The sequence below is a fragment of the Bubalus kerabau genome, chromosome 1 (genome assembly GCF_029407905.1).
Source record: "Bubalus kerabau isolate K-KA32 ecotype Philippines breed swamp buffalo chromosome 1, PCC_UOA_SB_1v2, whole genome shotgun sequence".
In the NCBI taxonomy this organism is placed as follows: domain Eukaryota; kingdom Metazoa; phylum Chordata; class Mammalia; order Artiodactyla; family Bovidae; genus Bubalus; species Bubalus kerabau.
The window spans coordinates 253,174,042-253,199,129 of record NC_073624.1 but is presented as its reverse complement, the minus strand read 5'-3'; the positions used below and the strand labels follow the sequence as shown (position 1 = coordinate 253,199,129).

At 39.8% G+C, this 25,088-nt stretch overlaps 1 protein-coding gene and 2 long non-coding RNA genes across 15 annotated transcripts in view; 1 reads left to right on the top strand and 2 right to left on the bottom strand.

Moving 5' to 3' along the window:
• Positions 1-6,400, bottom strand: part of LOC129638800 (uncharacterized) — a 225,056-nt gene extending 218,656 nt beyond the window's left edge. For all 11 annotated transcript variants that reach the window (XR_008708037.1, XR_008708040.1, XR_008708024.1 and 8 more), the window contains exons 1-2: positions 6,386-6,400; positions 5,903-6,000 (exon numbers count right to left, since the gene is read on the bottom strand). This is a non-coding gene — a long non-coding RNA (uncharacterized LOC129638800). The remainder of the gene's footprint in view (positions 1-5,902; positions 6,001-6,385) is intronic.
• HAPLN1 (hyaluronan and proteoglycan link protein 1) overlaps positions 6,047-25,088 on the top strand; it is an 80,164-nt gene continuing 61,122 nt past the window's right edge. The window contains exons 1-3 of one of the 3 annotated variants that reach the window (XR_008708019.1): positions 6,543-7,169; positions 8,731-8,916; positions 10,503-12,650. The gene's annotated coding sequence lies outside the window, so the exon portion shown is untranslated. Of the gene's footprint in view, positions 6,283-6,542; positions 7,170-8,730; positions 8,917-10,502; positions 12,651-25,088 lie in introns of those variants that run through there. The other 2 variants (XM_055563454.1, XM_055563445.1) reach the window with 2 other exon arrangements.
• Positions 23,260-25,088, bottom strand: part of LOC129638832 (uncharacterized) — a 106,250-nt gene continuing 104,421 nt past the window's right edge. The window contains exons 5-6 of the long non-coding RNA XR_008708047.1: positions 23,942-24,104; positions 23,260-23,419 (exon numbers count right to left, since the gene is read on the bottom strand). This is a non-coding gene — a long non-coding RNA (uncharacterized LOC129638832). The remainder of the gene's footprint in view (positions 23,420-23,941; positions 24,105-25,088) is intronic.

The following is a 25,088-nucleotide window of genomic DNA, read 5'->3' as shown; positions in this document are numbered from 1 at the left end:
AAATATCCCACTCTGAGAAGGAGGTATGGACAGAGTTGGGGGGAGGCATGCAGATGTGAGAGGAGGGACATCTGGAAAATCTCTATACCTTCCTCTCAGTTTTGCTTTCAACCTAGAACTGCTCTAAAAAATTATCTTTTTAAACGAAATCGTCTCAAGAGGGCACTGCACATAGTTTTTAGCTTATTCATTTTTTACAAATATTCCAGTTGAGGGAGAGGACTTCTAAATTCTGCACACAATTCTAATAGTAGTACTCACATAATAAGTAGTACTCAAATAACACAAAGCCTTTTATCCACAAGAAAATCCACAAAGTGATTAAATCATAATACAAAATTATCAAGTAAATTTTTTGCTCTACAAATATTTGTCTATTATTTTATGAGCTTAGATTTACAGAAATGGAGCATAGTGACTGTCTATGAAATTGGAGTCCAAAATTCCATTCAGCAGAGGTCTATTTAAGAAACATTCATGCATAGTAATTTAGTAATAAAAATATACTTTAGGAGTTGCCAGCATCTGATGAAGAGTTATATTTACTCTGCTTGACCTAAGGCAGTTTCTATAGCCTCCAAACAAAGCAATTAATTCAAAGAGTTAAGAATGCCACTCTCAGGCCAAGCAGAGTAAAGCAGTATAGATTTTAACGTATAGGTCACAAAACTAAACACACATCTTTAGAGCTCAGCTATCCAGCAAGCCTCATCAAAAAGTTTTTGACAAAAGAAGTGCTATGTTCACAGCTACGACAGAAGAAAGTAGTATTATAGGCATGTAGAAATGGACGCCCGCAAAGGAGAGCTGAGTCAGAGAAGCCACCAGGATGCTACTACAAGAGTAAAGATCAAATAAGATAGGGACACTTAAAATGAAAAAGAGGTTACAGGTGTGAGAAACATTTCAGACTTCCTCCAGAGTCAGACTCCTGACATGGTAATTTCCAACTAGCAGAAAAGATCAAGCATTTGTGTGGCGAGGAACTAAGACGCTGAAGACAGAAACCAAGAAATAAAGGGCATAAAAATGAGTCAAGTCGGGTTTTAAATCAAAATGTATGGCTATTTTTTTTTTATGAAAGATAAACCTGAAAAGTTGGACTAGAAATCATTTTCGGATTTCTCCCTGCTAATACATTTTCTCTATGGTTTTGATGTGGTTCAATTCAGCAAGCTTTTCTCTATGCCTACATGTACAAGGCTCTGAGCTTGAGGTAGGGTGGGAGGCAACACTGGAAGATTTAAGAATGAATTAGACATGAATAAGCAATGTGCTCCCAGTATAGTGAGATAGATATATACCTAACTAATGAGTTGAACTGTGCAAAGTTCCATAAGAGATATAAGGTAATAAATGGAGAGGAAAAAATAATTAATTCTTAGCTATGCTCTAGGAGAAGTACATTAATCATAACCGCATCCTAAGAACTACTCCGATTTGCAGAAATGGTGGCTGAGACAATTCACAGACTTATCTCAGGATAAGAGCATAACTATGGGGACAACCCGTGACTCTCAGAAGACTTGGTTTACTTATTCAGAAAGTAAAGGATTGAATTAAATCATTTCAGCTTACTATTCACTTTAAATATTTTCTATTTAAGTGTTTTTGGAAGGGGCAGGAGAGTTTGGAAAAGAGAACATTAATAGAGAAAAAATTCCTGGAGATCACCAGATATTAAAGCTACTGACATTTTTTTCCATGTACAAGCTGAAATTACAGTCTCCTCAACTTTGCAAATTTTCAGAATTTTTCATATTCCAAAGTTACCAGCCTTTAAGCTCAAAAGAGATTCAATCCCACGCATTTGACGAGCAAGAGAATATTCTTGAGTTGACATCAGGGCAGAATTACTGAGGAATTGCAGTGCTTTCAGCAACAAGTCTACTGGAAGTGTCAATTAGACACAAAATGGAGAAATATTTCCTCTTTTTCTTTTCTTTGTTTACTCATAAACATCTTCCTTCCAATTTAACCTTTCATGCCTTAATTTAGCCACATGTTGGAACAACTAGATTGTGGTTGAGGAAGAAGGGCAGATTTCCTATTTACAGTAGAATCAATTGGCTGAGCTAGTCTGTGAAAGGAAGTTTAAGATAAATACATGTAAGGCTATTTCCACATGTGTGGTTCAAAGGCTCCCTCCAAAATCCTTTTACTTCCTCACTGCTTAAACTACAAGTGAGCTTTCCAATGACCTTAAACAAAAAAAAAAGGGTATACATACGATAGATGCATGTATATATAGATAGTGCTAGATATATTAGTTAGTTTAAATACTGCCTTGCCTAGTACCTGCCTAAAAGTTGAATGTAAGAATTCTGTATTTCTGGTGATACTACGAAAGAAATAGATTTTATCTATCTAGTTTACCATTGACTAGTACAGACAATTTTAAAAACATCCAAATGTTTATTCCAAAACACTTAAGTCAAAATTTACTAACAGGCATGCTGTTTTAAGTATTTAGGTTAATATTCTCTTCTAGTCTTAGTACTGTCTCTAAGCCCGTCACTTCACCAATTATTTGCTTTTGAAATTCTTCTCCATAGGTTTCTGATACAAAATATCACTGTCTTTCTCCATTTTTCTAACAAAGCTGGACTATTTTCCTTCACTTCCCAATAATCAACGCCCTACGCTTTAGTGTCTCCTGAGTAGTCTTGCCCTATGCCAACCTTGATGCATTAGCTAATTCACCCATTTACCCTAAGAAGAACTGTATGTAAACCAGTGCAGCCCAAGTAGACTTTAACATCCTTTTCTCTAAAGGTTATAAGGATCAGGAAGAAAATACAATAAAGACTAGATTTATTGATAGTTATAATTGGTCTAAATTTAAAATAACTATAAAAATAAGCAAAACAATCAATATTCAAGTGACTGATACTGTAATTCTAGACGATAACCTTATTTTGCCACTAACATCAACCTAGTTTCTTAAAAGGGTAAAATATTTTACCTGTGTTATCTTTTATACAATCACTCATCAACCGAACATGGAAGAAAAATATGTATTATGTTTCCTTTAATTCTATGAGATCAATAACAATGATACAAATTATTAATCAACCTCTGGTGATTTACTATTTATGCCACTGGCTATTAGATGCAAAATACTCTGAACTAGCTTGTTCAATAACTAGCTTTCCTCATTTGTTTTTCTTTTCCCTCTTGAGTATAAAAGATGACATTGTCATCTTCAACAACAGCAATAAATATTTTTTGATCAGCTTCTACCAGCAAGGCTGTGTGCTAGCAACTGCAAGTGCAAAGATATAATATCATCCCTCAGAGAATTTATAGTACACCTGATTAAAAAAAAAAACTAAATACATGAAAATATAAGTAAAATGCAAGACAGTATAAAATAGGCCAGTGATGCTCTAAAGAGTCATATGGGATTGTGAGGGTGGGTGAGGGAAGTTTCTTAACAATCAATACAGAACAAAGGACATGAGACTAAATCTGGGCCCTAGTTAATAATGAAATAGACATCAATGTATTGAAAAACTAATGAAAGAGTTTCTGTGTTCAGGACAAGAGAAACACACTGAAGCAACAATAGATTATAAGAATTATGCTGTGAAGCCAAAACCCACCCACCAGGCAAGCAGCAGAACACGTAGGCACTTAACTTCTCCGGAGCTGAGGATATTTATCACTTCGTATGATATTCATGTGGCCTCACTAGCTTCTGGAACAGCTCTGCTCTTAACATTTGAACAATTTATTGCCTAATTATTTCATCTGCCCTTTTGAAGAGTCTCTCCACAGGACACTTTTTGAGAGTGAGAGTACAAAATGTGGGCCCTTGGAAAGTCATCCCACCCATTGAATTAAAAGCCAAATAACCTTTTATCAAATGCTTTGTGACCATTTAAAATATTGAATTTGTATCTTAATCATGGAGTTCAACAGGAATATAGCCAGTGGGAAGGACTTAATTACAAATGATATCTTTCTCATGGTTATCCCACAATCCCAAGAGATGCTTTAATGAAGTTCTGAGCCCTCAGACAGGAAAGGTCAAACAGCTTTCCTCCCCACCCCCATCCACAGAGTGCGCCCTTTCCCCTAGCAGATGTTCAGCCAGGTATAATATTAGCCTGAGGCAAAAATTCCAGGAAACACAAATTCATGGAGAAGTTCTCTGAAATTCAGTAGATAATAGAGCAGCCTCTTTCAGAGTTTGAAAAGGAGATGAATTTAGATAATCTCCATTTGAATATAAATGTATATTTCATTAGAAGTATAATATGCCAGGAGGAATACCACTCTGCTTGCAAATTTATCACATATTAAAGATTCATGATATTTTATATCGATATTTTTTAAATGTTGAAAATGTTCCTGCTATGTTTATACTATGGACATATTTAAGTTTGCACCAGGTTAAACCAGATGAATTGCCTTTTTTTGGTAGGTCAAAAATGGTTGAATAATGATTTTATCTAGTTCAACCCAATTACTCAAATTGTCTTACGATTAGTAAAAGAATGTAAAGTTAGATGTTATTAACACTATTCTGACCTATTTTTCATTCTTAAAAAAATACTTTTGCTTTATGCTAAACAAGGTCTTTTCAATATCCATTAGCTCTAAATTGGTATTTACTTTTCCAGAACTTTGATTTTCCACTTGAATTTCTAGACTGTATCTTGAGCACTTAGCCAGGCAATTTAAGGTAAAACTTCACATGAATTTTAAGTACATAAGCCATTTTAAAAATTAATGTTGAAGAAGATATTTGGCTTTTTCCTTGTAATTTAACAAAGTTGGTCCCCTTATCTTCCAAACGTAAACAAAACACCTCATTATGCCATGAAAGCCATGTTTCTGAAATTGAGCGGGATCCTGGGGGGGTCCTCCTGGGTACAAATCCTTTCCCTGTCCCCAGTTTCTTGTTTGTAGGAAATAGATTTCATTCAGCCTCCTGGATCTTACCTGAGTTCCAAAGGGCAGATTCAAACAACAGCTAATCAGGGAATGAGGGAATGCAGGAACAAGGGAGGAAGAGTCAAGAAGCAATAGTGCAGCAATGGGGCAGAGGCCCAGTTCCCAACCCCCCAGGAATATGTGTAACACTGTCTTTGAGTTCTTTTTCAGGAACTAGGGCCTTCAGCAAGGCAGAGGCTGGGAACTTTAGGGAGACCACCAGATTCCAGGAAGCAATGCCCTGTCACCTCACCACAAACCATCAGCAAAAAGTCACACACCTTGCAGCCCTCACCCCAAATTTTGCCTATAAAAACTTCTCCCTGAAAACCATCAGGGACTTCGGGGGTTTTGAACATGAGCCACCTATTCTCCTGGCTTGGCCCTGCAATAAAACCTTCTCTGCTCCAAACCCCAGTGTTTTTTGGCCTCACCATTCATGGGGCACACAAATTAGGATTTGGTAACATTTCCACAGGAATTATTGATGTTAATAATTAGAATCTTCACACACAGTAGACTTTGGTATGAGTTTCCTTGAAAAGACATTTGGATCTTCTAATATTTTTCTAGGCTTCCTGGTGGCTTAGTGGTAAAGAATCCGCCTGCAATGCAGGAGATGCAGGTTCAATCCCTGGGTTGGGAAGATCCCCTAGAGGAAGAAATGGCAACCCACTCCAGTATTCTTACCTGGAGAATCCCATGGACAGAGGAACCTGGTGGGCTACAGTCCATGGGGTCGCAAAGAGTCAGACACGTCCTAGTGACTAAACAACAACTTAACAGGTTTAAGTACTTGAGATTAAAAACACTGTACTGGGGATCTTTTAACAAGAGCTAGTTTGGGGTTGCGCCCCACAGACCTACAAGTCTTGTCCATGCCAAGCCTTGACCTAAACAAGAGCCTGGAGTCAGCGCCAGAGATATCAGCAGTTTAACGGCTGGGGAGAGAGAATCTTACATGTTAGAAGGAAGGTCCTGGAGCAACACCATGGGTGGCAGCAGGCAGCACACGGCGATGGTCTTCACTCCAAGAGCGGGGGAGGGAAGGGGAGGTCACTAGTTTTATAGGAGGAATTGAAATCAGGTTGGCTCATTAGTTACCAGGGAAACCAGCAGAGGCACATGCCCCTCACTACCCCTTTAATAAGCTCTCCTGGTGGAGATATTCTGATCTAAAGATTAGAACAATCCCTTGCTGGAGCTAGAGGCACATTTGTAGGAGGATCTCTCAAGTGAGTAGGGTTTAAGTAAAGAAGAGTCCGGTCCAGCAGGGGATGTACAGAAAGCAGGAGAAGAGCCATCTTAGTGACCGCACTAGTAACTAGCCTATCTGAGAAGGTAGGAGCTAGGGATGGGGAAGGATTGATGAGATAACTCTGAAAGCCTAGCTCAGATGGTAGGGTTTTACCTGAAACTGAAAAAAGACAAAATTCTAACTCACTATGGAATGACTAAATTGCATAATGGGTGGGTTTTTTGTAGCTAATAAGCAATTTCTGAAGAGAATGCATTATGTGCTCTTAATGCTGTGCTGGAATACCTGTATATGGCTAGAGAAGACTGCAAAATAAAGAACAAGTGCCCGAGCTGAACCAGCTGATCTGACTTACTGCCCAGGCAACTCCCAGAAATTAGGTGTTCAAACTGAGGGAACAAGATCAGTATTCAAACATATTTATATGATTTCATAGCCGTACATTTGCTTTCAACTCCAAATCCTTTATGTTCCTCAAAGTACATACCATCCTGAACATTACAAGAAACAGCATAAAAACTCTTTTCACAGTTGAAAGGCAGAGATGTATCTTATTTTTACTGGCAGTTAATGTGGGACCTACAGCAGAACAGCTGTCTCGAATAGCCACGAAATCAATGATATAAAATTGCCAAGTCCTGAGTGGCCTGTTCCCGGTGAGGGCAAACAGAAAAACTGAAAAGGGGGCGCCCACGCCCAGGTTTTGAAATGACAAGGTGTTGAGTTGTCTGTTGGAGGATGCGTTTTTAATTATTTCGCGGCGAATATAACTAGTCTTCCTTTATGAGACTTTGTGGGTGTTTCGTTTGGCTGAGGAATAAAATCTTTCCAAGAGGCACACATTAATTTGCCCGAAGACCCGAATGGCAAGGGTGAACCTGGGGGCAGGAACTGGTGAAATACAGCGAGGGGGAAAAGCTGGAACGAAGCCTTGTTATCTTCTTTTTAAGACCTCTTTCCCGCCTCTCTGGTAAGAGGAAGCAGCCAACCCGGCTTAGGGTTTATCTCCAAGACAATAGCGCCGCTCGCCGCCTAGTGAGGGGCTCCTACAGCGCGCGACGCCCTCCTCGCGCCCTGTCCCCTCGCCGCACCAGTTGCACTGTCCCAGGAGTCGCCAACTCCACTGGCGCGCCTGCCACTGGACCCCGTGGCTCACCTGAGCCCTGTCCCATCGATGCCCCATCCCACTGGCTTATCTCCCCACAATTCTCCCTCCCCACCATCCCTCTGCTTCATCAGTCCTCGGGCTCTGCAGACACTCTGCCCTTCCTTTGCACCCGTTGAGCGGCAGCGGTCGTGAAGAGCCCGCAGCTCAGCCTGCGCCTCCTAAGCCCGCGGGCGAGAGAGGGGAGTGCAGCCGCGATCCCTGGGACGCCTCGGAGCGCCCAGCGCCCCTGGTGCCCTGGCACCACAAGCTCTCAAGCGAAATGGCCTGCATCTCGCCTCCTCCCTGGCTAGGGGCCTCTCGGGCTTGTTTGCTTGTCCTCATCCCCAGGCCAGCCCCGCTCCCTCCTCCCGGCGGCTGCAACAGCCGTTTGCTTCCTGCGGTGTGTTTCTTTTTTCCCCCCCCGCTCCTAGGCTCCATCAAAGGTGGCTCTGTTATTGAAATATGAAGCCGTTTCCTCTCCAAAACCCTTGGTTACTCAAGGCGGGAATCAATGGACCTATATACTGTCCCAGAAGTTATAAATAAATGTCTGTTTGTTCAGGAGGCGTTTTCCCGCGTGTCCTAGCATCTTCCCCAGTGGTTATTTTAGAGGTGCTTGCGCGCGCGCCTGTCTCCATGTGTGTGCGCGCGCGCTCTGTACCCATCTGGTTCTAATCCTGGGTATGGATCCATAAGCCAACTCCACCCATCCTGTCTGCCCCTCGCATTCTTCACTCTATAAATAAACCCAGGTTCTTTGAGCTTTGTCACCCAAGGATACAATAGCAGTTGTTTGTTAAAGGAGAATCAAACTCAGTATCAATACTGCGTCCAGTAAACAAGAAAGCATACTTCTGGCAGTGTGGGTGAAAGGGCACCTTAAATTTTGGAAGCTTTATCCGCTGTTGTCATAATTACCTGTCTACCTGATTACTCTGGATATACCTTGGGGAGAGGGAGACGGGAAAGCGAGGACCTCTCCTACTTTTGGATCTTCATTTTAAGCAGAGGCTAAGAAACAAAGTGAAAATTCTCTGTTCTGGCTTGTCTGCCTCACCCCGCTGCCCCACGATCATTCCACAGCTCCTTGCCCTATCCCCTCTGGACAGACCCAGGAGGTGTGCAGTGGTGGGGGCTTGTGGTTGTAGCTCCCGCTTTGCCTGAACCCCTGAGAGGGTAACTCCAGGATCTGAGCAGAGGGAAAGTCATCTAAGAGGCTGCTGTTCCAGAAGGTCTGGGCACAGAGCTGCCCCTCCCTTCCTCCCTGAAGTTTGCATGAAGCGCACGTTAGGCTGTAATTAGGGGATCTGGGAGGAGAACTTTCCTGGTGACGCTGCTTTGCTTTTCTTCTGCTCTTGGTGAGAAAGTGCCTCCTTCTTCCCAGGAGCAGGACCTCTGCCATCCAGCGCCACAAAGAGACATTCTGCGCGGCACAGGCACACACACACGCACACACACTTGCCCAGAGACAAACTTAAGGTGAGGGGAAAGAGCGCTGGCTTCACTTGATCTCCAGGCTCCAACTTCAGCAGGACTTGAGAGCATCTGAACTTCTGGATTTTAGGACAAGGTAAAAATCCCGTATATTATATATATATATTTTTTACTCTTTGGGTTAAGCCTTGATTCCTTTAAGATTTCAGATAGCAATACATATCATAATTTATGTATACATTAAAATAACTTTTCTTAATTTTCTTTTGAGTTTGACATGACATCTCAACTTTTTTTTTTTAAAGATTCATATTGTTAGATAAAATACTGTTCAGCAGTAAACAAGCTCAGTCTAGACTGGGGCAAGGAGGAAGTCCAGTATCCCAGATTTCGCTGATGCTACTATAATCTGGTGGATGCATGGTTTCCAAGTGGCAGTTTTCCATCTGTATTTCAACAAGCATTTTTATAACACCTGAAAAAAAGGATAGTATAGGCTGAAGGAAATGCTGAGAAATAGCAATGTCCATTCCAGATTTATGAGTTTTCTTTTAGAGACTATGTAAGTTTATGTGAAAAAGAAAGTTATTGTAATCACATAGGTAATATCTGTGAGTGACAGTCTTTGAGATGTTACTGATTTTGGTCCAGGCTCCTCAACTTAATTGTGAAATTAAGATCACAGAATGATGATGCTTTTTGTATATAGAATGATTTTGGTGGACAGTTCTAATACACTGAAAAAAATTCCTTTTAAGTCACCGTTGGTAAGGTTACTTTGAAAAGTTGCTTAAATGAATGATTTGTGTGACACTGTTTACCACCCTCAGTAAATCTGAACTCTCTGGGGTTGAAATGAAGTTGTTTTCTTCCATTGACTATGACTGTTGTGTTCCAAATAAGATGGTTTATTATTTTGAAAATAAGTTATTTTATTTTCATTTATCCCTGGAAAAATACACAAAGTGGCCAGTACTTTGGGAGTTTTTAGTATGGAAAGTGTTCCTGTACACGTTCCAGTGTGATGTCATAAAATCAAACATACTGGCTGGCTTCTTGGAAGCTAACGGTTCTTAAGAAGTAAAGCCTGAGAATTAATTTCTACATGAAATGTAATATTTATTCATTACAAATGTAGTTTCTGGTAACCATTTCTATTTTATTATTTCAGTGTACTAAATTTGCAATCATTTTACACACACTTCAGCGACTTCAATATTTTAATGGAATCATAAAATGGGAATATTGTTTTACCAAACATACATCATAGTCATTCTCTTTGGATAACTTTTAGTTTGATGTGTCTTAAGTTCAGTTCCATTACTTTTATGAATAAAGAAGTTTTTCTTTCATTCAATAAAATAGAAAGTATGCCAAAGGTGGTTGGGCATTTATTTAAACCTTAGTCTTCAGTCACTTGGGGCTATCTGTTCTTGATAATTTCATTTTTAAGCAAAGAGAATGGCTATATGTTTTGGTAATCTCTTCACAAAACTGGAAAAAGATTAAAAATGGGAAAACTAGATAAGAACTAATTCTGTTTAAACATAACTTAATGAGCAAGAGAAAACCAACAAGCTCCAGACCACTGGTCTCCAAAGAGAAAGTACCCAGAGGCCAGTATTCCAAAGGGGAGTGTTCAGTGGGCCTGGGCTTTCTATCAGAAACAAGCAAGAAGAGAACATGGTGTTCTTATAAAGTGAGCCATTTATTGTCTGCTAGGCCCTGAATCTCAGAGGAATGACTGACACTGTAATTTAGAAGAACTGAAGATACTTTCACAGAGAAGAATCAATTCATTATATCCCTAGTGGTTTCACTGCCTTTTCCTTCCTTTGGGAGCCGGTAACACATCCAGGATAAATATATTCGGCGAACGAAGATGCTTTATGAATAGATGGTCTACTAAACAGTCCTGCCTTTTAGCATCTTGGGTGTGGAATGTTGGTATTTTCTGAGTAGTTGAAGAAGTCTTTGACTCTTAAGGTAGCACAGCCCTTGGTCTTTGTAAAGATGAACAAGAGGCATATTCAGGAAATAACTCCCTTTTTTGGAACACCCTAATACTGGTTTTCTTTTCATTTCCTTCTGCCCCATGCATGTTTTATTTTCCAGAGTACATTTTAAAAATAATGGTATTCACAGCCAGTTAAAATTCCAGCGAAATGCAGAGCAAATTTGAAAACACTTTTGCATTGTCGTCTTCTGTTGCCTCTAGTTAATTTTCCAACCTCCTGTATTCATTATCAATAACCATAGTACTTAGCCTATGATATTTAAATGTATTTAGTCTGTTAAGTAAAAGTAACAGTATGTGTTGGGGTAAAATGGAAAGGGATGGAAACTTGAATGTTCTTAGGATTTTAATCAATAGTGTTTTAGGAGGATTACAGGAAACAGCTGGTTAAACAAATATTAAGTGTAGAGTGGATGCTATGGTATAAATTAATAATGCAGCTCTTTATTTACACTATGAATGGGAGGGTCTGTGATGGTTCCATGTGGGAAGCGTGGTCCCTGTATGCCACCTAGTGGACAAATTGAAGAACGCTTTCTCACCAGCCTCTTGGTAAAAATTCTGAGTTCCATTCAGTTGACATTGAACACCAACTGCAGGCCATATATTGGGGTAGGTGCTCAGAGTAAAAAATACAGCAAGTGACTTTTGTATAATTTAAAAATCAAGGCATCACTTAACAGTTGATTAAACTCCTGGTGGTTGCATTAAAAATTAGTTTACTCTTTACTGGGTAACATCATCAACTTTCTGCCTCCTTGAGGATAACAGTAACTCACTTCTAATCACAAAAGAGTCAGACCTGACTTAACAACTGAACAACAACAACTCATCACTAATACAGGATTTGTCTTCTGCAGAGATGTCATGACCTGGCTTAAAAAAAGAGTGGGGAGAGTTTGAATCTTGAATGACTTTCCTAAATGGAAAATTTACCATTACTAGTTTTAAGTGGATAAATAATAATTAGCTTAAAAGGTTAGCACACAGATACTAGCACATATTCTTTAGATTTTTTTTTTTTTCATTTAAGGATAAGAGTAAAAGTTGCTTTTGGGTAGTGAGGTAAGTTTTACAAAATATTGCTCTCAGGGACTAATAATCAGCATGTAGAACAACTTTATACCTGTTATTCATATGTAGTTTTGAAGCAGGAACATTGTTTCTATTAAGTTGACATGATAGATAAAAATCTTAAGAACAATTAGAATGAAAGCCACTGTTGGAAAGAAGCATCAGGATATCATAGGAGATTGATCCATCAGAATATTGCATTGAGACTTTTGAAAAACTTTGCTCCAGGAGATATATGAATTATTACTCCAAATGGCTCTTTGCAAGATATATGACTTAATGGAAACAGTGTTCAGCACATCAGCATTAATCAAGACAAGTTCTGAAATTCAGATTGGAAGGGAAAAAATGCCTCAGTTGGGGGAAACCATGATTAATTTGTTGCTTGCTGAGCTCTGGAGTATAATCCACAGATCGAGTTAGGCCTGCTGGTGTGGAATGGAAGTTTCCTGTTTAGGGGACTTTGGTTTTGTGTACAGCAGCAAGACCTACGCTGTGAAAGGAGAGCTGCTCATTAAGTCTGTCTTCATTAATGCCACAAAATTATAGCCTGACTTGATTGGAGGTAATGGCTGGAATCAACATCAACAATCATGTAAAATAAAGCATATTATCTTAATTTTTATGTCCCATGAGTTATTATCCACCAGAAACACAGCATTCTGTTAACAATTTCATCCGATCATCCTTGTGATTTAGCACGAATCGTAGACTCATTCTAGTGAGAGATTGCCTAAAAAGTCAGAGGTCCTCAAAGTGGAAATTTAGTCATGGATTGGAAAACTGTTACAAGAAGTTTTAATGATTTCAGGTGACCTGATACTAGATAAGAAGAAACTACAAGAGAGAATCAGCCAAGCTTTCTGAAATGTGCTAATATTACTAGGGTCTTGGCTGTATGGCAGTGGTTCCACATAATGGCTTTTTCCAGTAATGGAGACCTGAAGCAGGGCTTGCTGGGCCTGAAAAGTTCTTAACTATGTTCAGACTAAAACCAGGATTTGTTTAAAATAGCAAATGTTGCTCAAGTATTTTGAGCTTCTATTAATTGTTTTATAGTTAGATAGGGGAGTGATATCTGAGATGGGGGTATTGCTAGAGGGCCAGGAGGCTATTTGTAAAGTAAAGCAAAACAAAAACAAACAAAACAAACTCAGAATTTTCCAGATAACTTAGAAAAATTACTAGGTCCCAGTCTTGCAAGGGCAAGGGCAACAGAAATTTCCCATTTTGTTCAACCTAGCTTAACCCAAAGAGAACAAAATTGACTTCATTTGTTCCTATACTCCTGTCACTATATTCCAATTCCATTTACTGTATCAAATAAAATCCAATTAAGCTAATAACATTCAAGTATTTGTATGGCAAATCTGGATTTTCCTCAACTTTTCACAAAGTTTTATGCATAATGTTTCAGCTTAGTCTCTACCTACTTGATGTGAATTTTCCTCATTTTTGACTCAACTGTTTGGAATTTGGGGATCACCCCCAATCGATCATTCCTGCATTCATTTGTTCGTTCAACAAAAACTTATTGAACACTTGCTATTTGCCTGGCACCGTGCTAGCGCCACATGCTAGCCTCTTTACTCTATCGATATCAGGAAAACTGATACTAAAAAAAAAATCAAAAATTCCACACTGAGGATAATGAATGGAAAGCACTGCAAGATCCTGATGTATATTTTGAGCAACAGAAGCAATCAAAATGTCCTCGCCTCATAGTTTTCGTATTAGGAGAATTTTGAGCAGGCATCTTTAAAATCATTTTCCCTTGTCTGCCATCTCCTAGCTGAGTGAGTAAGAGCCTTGTTTCTTGGTTGTGTGGGCACAGATGGGCCTGAGAAGGCAGCTCTGACACCCCAGAACCCCAGGGGAGTAAGGGGTCCCATAATCTGTCTCTTGGGTTGGGCCGGAAAAGCAAAGGTTCATTTGCACACTGTTGCTGTCCACCAGTTTGGAACTAAAATTCAGCACGCGCACAGAATGATTTAATGCTTACCATTTGCACCAGGCTCAATGCTAGGTGCTACAGAGTCATTGGCTCAAGGAGTTCATAATCCGGTGGAGAAGACAGACGGACACACCTCAAGAATCACAAGTAAAATGTGCCAAGTAGGTGAAGTTGGGCTTCCTAGTCTCCTAGGTCTCTTTCCTTGGCACTTATCCTAACTTTCCACCCAGCCTCTACCTCCTAAACTTCGACCCTTGCTCTCTGCCCCCCACCCCCCAGGGAATCTGATACTTCTCTGTTTATTGATTTCTTGACTGACTGATTACACCCAAGTGTGAATGAGTTTCACTCATGCATTTACATTTCAAGCCTTTTATCTCTGTAAAGTAAATGTTTTGTTTTCTGTGGAAAGAATTTCAAGCATCTGGGGGCCTTCCCATCCTTACACCACAGTGTGTAATTAAGCTGATTTAGGCCTCCATGGTCTTCAATCTCTGCTATCCCCATTCCATATGTGAGGCCAGAGAGATTCCCTCAAGGCCTGTTTCTAGAAACACACAGGATCTTGGGTCCAGTTAACCCCTGGCCTGATCAACCTGTCCTTCCACCCTCTCCTCAGTGCTTTGCCCGGACACAAACTCCCCTCCCCCGTTGCAAGGGGCATCATGACCCCTCCTTTTGAACCTTCCTGTTCTCTTTGCTTGAGTCCTCTTAGCCCTTTACTACCAAGCTTGGGTGGCTGCCTCTGGACAGGTAAACCACTTATAGCTTCTCATGTTCTGTTGTTTGAGCCCTTATGTCACCCCAAATACAGCGACAGAGCAGTGAGAATCCACATATGTGGTCCAGAACTCCTCTGAGTCAAGGTACTGAAGGAGGAAGACAGGGATAGGCTATAAGACAAGGACAGGTATCAGCCATCACGTTGACAAAATGGATCAAAGCCAGCATCTTTCTAAAATGTGTGCTGAGATACTTTCCAATGGGTTTTGAGAAATTTCAACATCGATGCTGATTATAGATTCTGGAAAACTACTTGGAAATAAAACTGAAAATTTGCCTTGGCTTTTTAAAAGTAACACCGATCAGAATCATTTGTTTAAATATTTCACATTTTATAGTTGATATAGGGCATAAGGGTAGTCATGTTATTAGTTGTTTCAGATTTATTTATGTTTTTCTTAATTACACTCCTTTGATTCTGCCACCACTGATGCTCCTGTAAGATACTGGGCTGGTCTTATAAAGATGTGTTCATCACCTTTTAAATTGCTAGGACTAATGACCCAGATTGAAAGACTTTGTTTCCTTCCCCATCTTCCCTGCAGGCTAGAGGAATGTGACCTTTGACCTGCATTATTCACCTCGCTGGAGGATATGAATGCCTAAGGTTCAGTGTTGTTGTTGTTCTGCTGTTGTTGTTCAGTCACTGAGTTGTGTCTGACTCTTTGCAACCCCATGGCCTGCAGCATGCCAATGGCCTGCAGCATGCCAGGCTCGGAGTTTGCTCAAACTCATGTCCATTGAGTCAATGATGCCATCCAACCATCTCATCCTCTGTCGCCTCCTTCTCCTGTTGCCCTCAATCTTTCCAGCATCAGGGTCTTTTCCAGTGAGTCAGTTCTTCGCATCAGGTGGCCAAAGTATTGGAGCTTCAGCTTCAGTCCTCCAATTGAATATTCAGGGTTGATTTCCTTTAGGATTGTCTGGTTTGATCTCCTTACATCTCAGGGACTCTCAAGAATCTTCTGCAGAACGTTCAGTGGGCACCTTATAAATGCTTCCAGTTGTTTCCATCAGTGCCTAGCACTGTGCTGAATGGGAAGCTTGAGGGGTTTCCCTGCCTTCTCTTCCAAGTGTCTGTATTTCAGACATCTGAACACCTCCCAACCCCAGGCCATTCTCTGACTCTGCCTGTGTTTCCTTATCAGTCTTATTCTTATCTTTTAATGCCATTAAAATAATAAACTCTTCTCAGATTTAAAAATATAATTATTGGTATAAAATAATGTAAATAAAATTAATTGATAATTTTAATAAATTTCTAAATTTAAGGCAATTGAGGCTGGAGGAAGGAAATGAGTTTAGAAAGGACATGGAACAGTAGACTAGACACACGATCTAGTAAGGATACTCTGATTGGATGGGGGACAGAAGTTGAGATTGTGTGAATGTCTGAAGGGCAGAGGAGAACAGGAAGAGAACTGCAATTGACTAAGATTGGGAATAAACGAAGAATAAAATTTTCTGGAAGTAAACTGTAAGTCTAATTTAGGAAGTGCTCATGGGACAGCCAGGAACTCATATCAGTTAAATGTACATACTTAGGCAGAGTGGAGAAGTCAAGTCTGGAATAGATATTTGGAAGTCTTGAGTATTAAAATGATAGTTGAAGATCACACGGAAGAGAAAGGAGATCATTCTAGGGAGGAACAAAGAGAGAAACAGTTGATCAAGGACCAAAACCCGGGGCGGGGAAATGGTAAGAATGACTTTGCCATGATTTGTACACGATTTTAACTTTTATTTTATCAACGATAAATGGCTACCAAGATGAATTACATCAGTGTCTTATTAATCCTTATACTCACAGTCTCAGTCAGTCCTCTGCACACAGAAGGTTCCAGGCATGCTTGTTGATTAAACAAAATTAAAATGGCCTTTCCGAGCCTTCATGCTCTAATGACAGATTTTCATAATGATAACCCTGAATGTGGGTAAGACCCCAAAATGTCTGAATTGCAGTTATTTATTCAATTTTGTCCAAAACTGAGCTAGCTTTAAATACATGTTGTCGTATTTTGTTGTTTGAAAATCAGTAATCAATGTGTGCTGTAGATGGTAATTCACCAGAGTACTTGATTAACCCTCGCCCATGTTGTTTAGCTTAACATATAAATGAGTTTACCACAGAATGCAGCCTAGTTCAAGTCCATTTGTGATTCTTTTCCTTGGTCCTGAAGACCTCCGAATAGTAGGTCAGATTTGGAGCCCAGAATCCTGGATTTCTCCGCAGCTTGCTTTCCCCCCACCCCCCAATTCTTCTCCCTCTTATTGCTCCCTACTTGGGGTGCCACGTAAAATATAATGAGGAACTGACTAATTTTTAGTATATGTATGTCCCAAATATTGTATGGCACCATACTTATATTAAAGAGATTACTTGCTGTTTAGCTGAAGTTCAAATTTAACCGGGTACCCTGTACTATCCATTGGCTAAATCAGATAACCATACCTACCTCCATTTGTGTTGCTATAGCCAGAATATGGCAAACAAGAGTTTCTTCATGAGATTTCTGAATGCTTTCCTCCCAAAGGCCAATGAATGAAGTTACTAAGTGTATGTTCGCTAGTGAGATAAATGTATTAAAAAGATACTATAAATAAAATTATCTAACTACAATATACCAATCAAAATGCAAATTTATAAGACATTTATAGCTAGTGTATGATATACCGTGTGTGCTTAGTCGCTCAGTCGTGTCCGACTCTTTGTGGCCCTGTGGACTGTAACCTGCCAGACTCCTCTGTCCACGGGGATTCTCCAGGCAAGAATACTGGAGTGGGTTACCATGTCCTCTTCCAGGGGATCTTCCAAGACCCAGGGATCGAACCCAGGTCTCCTACCTTGCAGGTGGATTCTTTACCATCTGAGCCATCAGGAAAGCCATATGAATAGCTATCTTAAGAATGCCCATAAATGTATATCAGTGATCATGTCTTTTGTTGTTAAGTCACTAGGTTGCGTCCAACTCTTTCATGACCCCATGGACTTTCGTAGCCCACCAGGCTTGATCATGGGATTTCCCAGGCAAGAATACTGGAGTGGGTTGCCATTTCCTTCTCCAGGGGATCTTTGCCACTCAGGGATCGAACCCATGTCTCCTGCATTACAGATGGACTTTTTAAGCACTGAGCCACCAGGGAATAGGGACATCATGTGTCTTAATCTGTTTAAAATATTTAAAAATAATGTACATATTTCAAAATAAAACTTTTTAATTTTCACATCTTCCAATTGACAATAACGATAAAACAAATAATTACTTTTAAATTAAAAGGCATACATTTTGAAAAATTTATATAATGTAGTGGCACTCATAAAAGAGCTCGCCTGCCAAGGCAGGAGACATGAGAGACCCAGGTTTAATTCCTGGGTAGAGAAGACCCCCTAGAGGAGGCCATGGAAACCCTCTCCAGGATTCTTGCCTGGAGAATCCCATGGACAGAGGAGCCTGGCGGGTTACAGTCCATAGTGTTGCACAGAGTCGGACACGACTGAAGAGGCTTAGCATGCACGCACTTATAATGTCCAGTGGCTATAAACTCTTAAATGTTCTAACTGCAGAGTATCTGGTAGGAATCTTTCCCCGTGTTAATTATGTATCGTAGTGTAGTTGTGCTGCCACCTTGTGGCGCTTTGAGGTATGACCCAACTGAACTCAGTCCATTAATACCTTATACCAGATTCACAAATTGGTCAGTGCTAAAACTGTTTCTCACGTGATTAATATTTTACATTTCACACACAAATACCACATACTTTAATACCAAGAAAAGGCCCTCAAGCAAATATTTTCTAGGAATTTAATGTATTATCTGCAGATTAGTATATCACTTGAGATAATCACTAAATTATAAGTCAATTAGTACTATACTGATTTATGTATTATGGGTGAGTATAGGTTGTATCTTCCCAAATGTTTGATCTACTTGATCTTTAAACCTGAATTTCCTATAAATTCCTTGAACTCAACATGTCCAAAATTGAATTAATTATCTCCCTTCTTCCATGTCTGTTCCATGTAATCTCTATATAAATACCAAGACATTTAATTTATTATACAAACAAGGACACTTTTGAAAGTGAAACGGGGTGAAACTTAGCAATTACTCCAGCAAAACAGGTATAAACCAAGACTGTCTTAAGAAAACCAGTCTTCTTATACATAAATTAATAATCATCAAATCCCAGTCACCCAAAATAGGAAATCTGGAGTCCCAGACTCTGTTTCATCAAATTGTCCTGGGACTGCCATTGCGCACTTCTCGGTTCCTTCTACCTACTTCTTCCCTTTCATCTTCACTTGCTTCTCCACTGTCCATCACACTTGCCAACGTTCTCCTTAGCCTCGTCCTTTGGTCTGCAGAGGGACCCACCAGCCCCAAATCCTTTTTCAGGATGCATCCAACAGTCGACTTCCTCTGCAACTGCTCCAAACTGCTGGGAACTGCTGGGCAAACTCATATCACCCTGTAGAACGCAGCCACTGAACGACTTCATGGTATCTGACTTCAGCCGGATCATTAATGCTATGTGGCTGTTCTACCATATCGCTTGAAAGTTTTTGCTTTTTCCCTACAGCAGATATCCAAGCCCCCCTGATTGGCACTAAAAAGAGAAACCATCTGTAAAGAACCCTCTCCCTGTCTTGCCACCAAAACAATCTCCTGACTTTTCCCTTCTGATAGGAAAAAACGGGAAAGGATCTCTCTACCTAGCTTCTAAGCATCTCAGGCAAACCTTGCCCCTTGAGCTCTATATCCTGAATCCTCCAATCTTCAGATGTTTGCTATCATGCATGCTGCATACTAAGTCTCTGCAGTCCTATCCAACTCTTTGAAACCCTATGGACTGTAGCCCACCAGGCTCCTCTGTCCATGGGATTCTCCAGGTAAGAATACTGGAGTGGGTTGTCATGCCCTCCTCCAGGGGATCTTCCCAAACCAGGGATTGAATCTGGGTCTCCTGCATTGGCAGGTGGGTTTTTTGTTGTTGTTGTTGTTGTTGTTGTTTTTTACCATTAGTGCCACCTGGGAAGCCCCCATATTTGCTATTAATTAGGCTATTTTTTTTGAAGATTCCCTGGAGGAGGACATGGCAACCCACTCCAGTATTCTTGCCTGGAGAATCCCATGGACAGAAGAGCCTGGCAGTCCTTCCAGTTGCAAAGTGTTGGACACAACTGAAGCGACTTAGGATGCTCGCAGGCTTTTTTTTTTTCTCTTGTATCCTTCAACCTCTCCCACTTTGGTTATATCTTCCTATTGGCATTTGATCATGGTCAAATATTTTTGTCCTAAACTTAGAAAACATGCCCTAGTCTCACATGCATCCTATCTACCCATCTTTCTCTTCCTCAGAGCCTGACTTCACGAACTCCCTGTGGTCATTGTCCACCCCTTCACCATCCACTCCTCAGCCCACCAACAACCTGCTTTCTCCCTTCACTCCACCGAAATGCTCACCAGGGTCACCCATTATTTGCTTGTTTTCAGTATGTTTTCTTAGTCGCATTTCATTCTGGTGACCATCTTCCCCTCACCATGATCTCTACCCTTAGTTTTGTGACAATGCACTCCCCCAGTTACCACAGACTTCTTTTCTGACTCCATCTCAGTCTGTTCCAGGCTTCCGAGGGCCCACCTGCTTCCTGGCATCTCTGTGCTCTGATAGCTTCAGCCCGAGGCGCCTCACCCTGACCTCCAACTCCTCCCTGTCCCTTTCATCTACTCCTCTGTGTGACATCACTGCCACCTGCGTGCAGATGACATCCAGAGCTGTATATTTGGCCCAGAACTTTCTCCTGAGTGTCCAGACCACAAGCATCTCACAACTAGGAAGTCAGCCTGCCATCTCAACTGCACTAATTCCAAGTCAACTCTTTTTCTCCTAAATTTGAACTTCCCTCAATTTTATCTAGTTTAGTAAATGGCACCATTTTTTCTTCTTTCAGTTTTCAAAAACAAACATGGGACTCATCATGTAGACTCTAGCCCATAAAAATCTCTTGGATATATACACCCTTTTTTAAAAGTCTCCATTGGTGGTGGTGGTCGTGGTTTAGCCTCTAAGGCATCCAACTCTTGGGACCCCATGGACTGTAGCCCGCCAGGCTCCTCTGTCCATGGGATTTTCCAGGCAAAGAATGCTGGAGTGGATTGCCATTTCCTTCTCCAGGGGATCTTCCTGACCCAGGAATTGAACCTGGGTCTCCTGCATTGCAGGCAGACTCTTTACCGACTGAGCTATGAAGGAAGCCCACTAAAATCTCTGTTAGTACAAGCCTTATCCCTAATTGCCATCTTCTCTTCTTACATTCCTGTAAACCTTACCCATTGGTCTCTGCATTTTTAGTCTTGCTGCTTTCTAATGCATTCTCCTACCTTAAAGCTAGAGTCATCTTTCTAAAGTGTAAACGGAAAAAACTCGCCTGCTTAAATCTCCTCAATCACTTTCTATTACTGTGAATATTAAGTCCAAGTTATTTAATATGATTGGCAAGGTCTTCAGTGACCAGCTCTAGTTTCCCTTACCAGCCTTCTCTCTTATCTAGCAGTGAATCCAGCACACCAGTTGACAGGATCAATGACCAGAAAAATGAAGACAGTAGAAACAGATCAATAGCTCTAAATATTAGTGTTATCAGATGCAGATTTTATGTTTATTTTAAGAAATTGGGTCCGAAGAATTTTAGCAAAGAACTGGAAATTACCAAATGATTCAAATAGAAACTCTAGAACTGAGAAAATGTAATGACCAAAATTAAGAACTCAGTTCATGAGTTTACAAAAAATTTAGACACACTGAGGAGATGATTAATAAACTGGAAAGTAGTTCTGAAAAAATAACCAGATGGAGACATTATAGAAAAAGGACGAAAGATACTGGAGGGAAGAAAAGTGTAAAACATATATGGGTATAGACTGGTGTCCCAGCAGGAGGTCAGCAAATAGGGCAGACACAATCTTTTTGAAAGAATAGCTTGTGACTATCCCTGTCAGGGATTCAAGGAGCACTACAAAGCCCAACAGGATAAAACCCAGAAAATAAGCAAATAAAAAAAACTTACAGCCAGGCATGGTACAGAAGAACTGCTGACAGAAACAAAGAGAATATTAAAAGCTTCCAGAAACAAAAGACTTTAGATAGACTAACAAGTAGCAAAATTAGCTAGTTGGAAATTTTGCTTCTCTTTTCACTTTAGGAAAATGCCCAAAATCAGTGGTTTGGCTTGAACATATTCTGGGTGGATCTCATGCTCAGCCTACTTTCTCTGACAGCAAAGTCTTCAAGCCTAGAGAGATAGCACCTGGTGACTCAGTTCCTGCAGTCTGTGTTCAGATGCTGTACAGTTCTGTTGCTATCTAAGAAAATTCTGGAAGCAATTTGGGAGGCTCCTATCTATCTTTATCACTATATATTATTTTAGATTATAAATAAGAAATAAATATGACTGAGAAGTTGATGATTTAAACCATATAAATATATATATATATATATATATATATATATATATATTCAGCAAAGTGATCGGTTATACACATATGCATCCTTTTTCATATTCTTTTCCTTTCTGGTTTATCACACGATATTGAATATAGTTCCATGCACTACATAGTCGGACCTCATTGTTTATCCATCCTATGTATAACATATAATAGTTTGCATCTGCTAAACCCAAACTCCCAGTCCTTCCCTCCCCTACCCACCTTCCCCCTTGGCAACCAAAAGCCTGTCCTCTGTGTCTGTGAGCCTGTTTCTGTCTTGTAGATAAGTTCATTTATGTTATATTTTAGATGCTGCAAATTAGTGATATCATATGGTATTTGTCTTTCTCTTTCTGACTCACTCCACTTGGTATGATAACCTCTAGATTGGTCCATGTTGCTTCAAACGGCATGATTTCATTCTTTTTGACGTATGTCAGGCATTTTACAACCTTACACCTATTTGTTTAAGGCACTGAAAGACAGGTCTTGACAGCCAAAATAAATACAGATTTATCACAAAGATTCTGATTAATTAAAAGCTCCAGAATATTTCTTTTCTCTTCTCAGATATTGCAGTTCTATCTACTCCTCTAATTCTTTGCTTGGGCCCTTCTTTCAGACAGGAATCCTGTACCACATTTTCCTTCCCACCTGAATTATGACACCCACTATAATCCTTAATATAAGGACTCCTCTAGGCAATCTGACATTGTACTGCTAGCTAGAATTTGTCACTTTTCTCTCAATTCTTCCTTAATTTTTTATTTGCATCATCATTACTTACATACTTTTCTATTTCTTATACTGTATTTCATTGTTGAAATGTCTTTCTTCTTAGTAGATTGTTTATCCATCTGATGTCCTAAAGAGTTCTGACCCGAAAGGTTAGATTGGGAATCAGAGTTCAAAGGACTTAATCGGTTCCAGTGTTCCACCCACTCTAGGAATCCCTTGTGTAATATAACTGACAGATGTTTGTTGATCTGCTCTAACACCTGCAGGGGCAAAAAGCACTGGTATTTCACAGGAAATTTATTTCACTTTTAGAGGACTTACCAAGAAGTTCTTTCTGACATTGCACAAAATTGGCTTCCTTAACTTCCATCCATGTGTTTTCATTTTGCCCTGTGAAGTTACAATGATTAAGTCCAATATCTTCCCCAGTTCATATCTGAGCAATTTATTTCTAAATGCAAAACATTATGTTATGTTCTGTAAAATTTTGTTATTTTGGGCACATTGTTCCAAACTCTGCATATCATTTTATTTCTTCTAGCTTCTTAGCCACATTGCGAGTACTAAGCTTTGAGTCTTGAAACTCTAAAAGAAAAAAAAAAAAAAAACTTCATTTATATTATCATGACTTAAGCAAACCTCTTGATTGATCGTGCTTACAGAATTATTTTAATGATTAAGATAATGTCCTTGTCACTGGAAAGGTCTCCTTTTATTAAACAAATAGCCAGTGCACCAGAGAAATGGAAAATAAATGTCAGCACGGAGTCAAAAACCTTTCTTTTGAAAACAGAATGCATTGATCATCTGCACTCTTATTGTAATTTTATTTCATTACATGTTGTTACTATTTCAGATAGCAGAATGAAAACAGCATTTTACCATCCCTGAATATCTGTATCCTTAAACTGTTAGAATATCAAAAACTGAAACCCAGCTTGTCTAATAGTTATGATTAGTGGTAATACACTAATTTCCCAAAGGTAAAATGATATAACTTGAAGAATATGAGATCTAAATGTTAACAGAAAATACAATTTATTGTAGTTGGTATAAAGCAAATGTGATCTTGGGACTTCCCAAGTGGCACAGTGGTAAAGAACCCACCTGCCACTGCAGGAGATGCAGAAGATGCAGGTGTGACCCCTGAGTCAGGAAGATCACCTGGAAGTGGCAACCAGCTCCAGGATTCTAGCCTGGAGATTCCATGGACAGAGGCGGCTACAGATTCATGAGGTCAGAAGAGCTGGATGCGACTGAGCAACTGAGTCTGCACTCAAAATGTGATTATAATTTGCATTACTGTACATTCTTTGAAACAATGCTTCCCTTCACCCCAGTCCACCCTGCCTGCAGCAGTATTGCAATATTCAGGCTAAAGATAAGAAGTCAACAACCTGTGACTCCTGAATAATAAATGTAAATTCTGAATGGTAATGGATTTGCCCTAGGCCAACAACTGCCACCTCAGACTGAGGAAAGCAAAGGGTCATTCAGAAACGAAATATCTGCAATACCTCGAATGTCAGGCTTCCCACTTTAAAAGAAAAAATCTTACTTCTACACAGTATAGCAATAGAAAAGTATCATCTTAGGTAAAGTAAAGCATTTGTTTCAACCTAGTAACACGAGAATTCCTGTGTTCTGCTCTTGATTTTAAAGTAGAACTGTAGTTGAATTATGCTCCTGTTATTATCAATATTTCAGTTGACTGTTAATTAAACCTATTATCCTATACTATGGAACAGGATTTATTTAGTACTAAATATATTGGGCATTAGTTATTTCTTTGCTTACACATTACATTATGTAACAGAATGTTCCCATGAGTTACAAATCTGAATTTTTCGTGCACGCATGAATAGTGTAAGAAACTTAATTTTGAATGAACTACAAAAATATTTCCCTTCATCTGTACCCTGACGTATTATTGGAAATTATCGAAGCCTTTACAAAATGCCTTACAGTGTATTGACTACCTGTGAAGTTGAGATTTTGATATAATTGCACGTATGCTCTGTGTAATGCCTATGAACCTTAGATTAAGGAAGACTGCTCAGGAGCAGAGCAACGCTCTACACATCCATAGGATTTCTCCTTGAAGTAAAACAAAGGTATCCTAGGCCTTGATAATTTACAGTTTGAACTGTGTATATGCTCCTTAAGGACAACTAGAAAAGTGCTTGTCATTCAGCATGAACAGGCTCTCTGGAAGGCGGTCTAATAAGAGTCACCATATAAAGTCATCAAAACA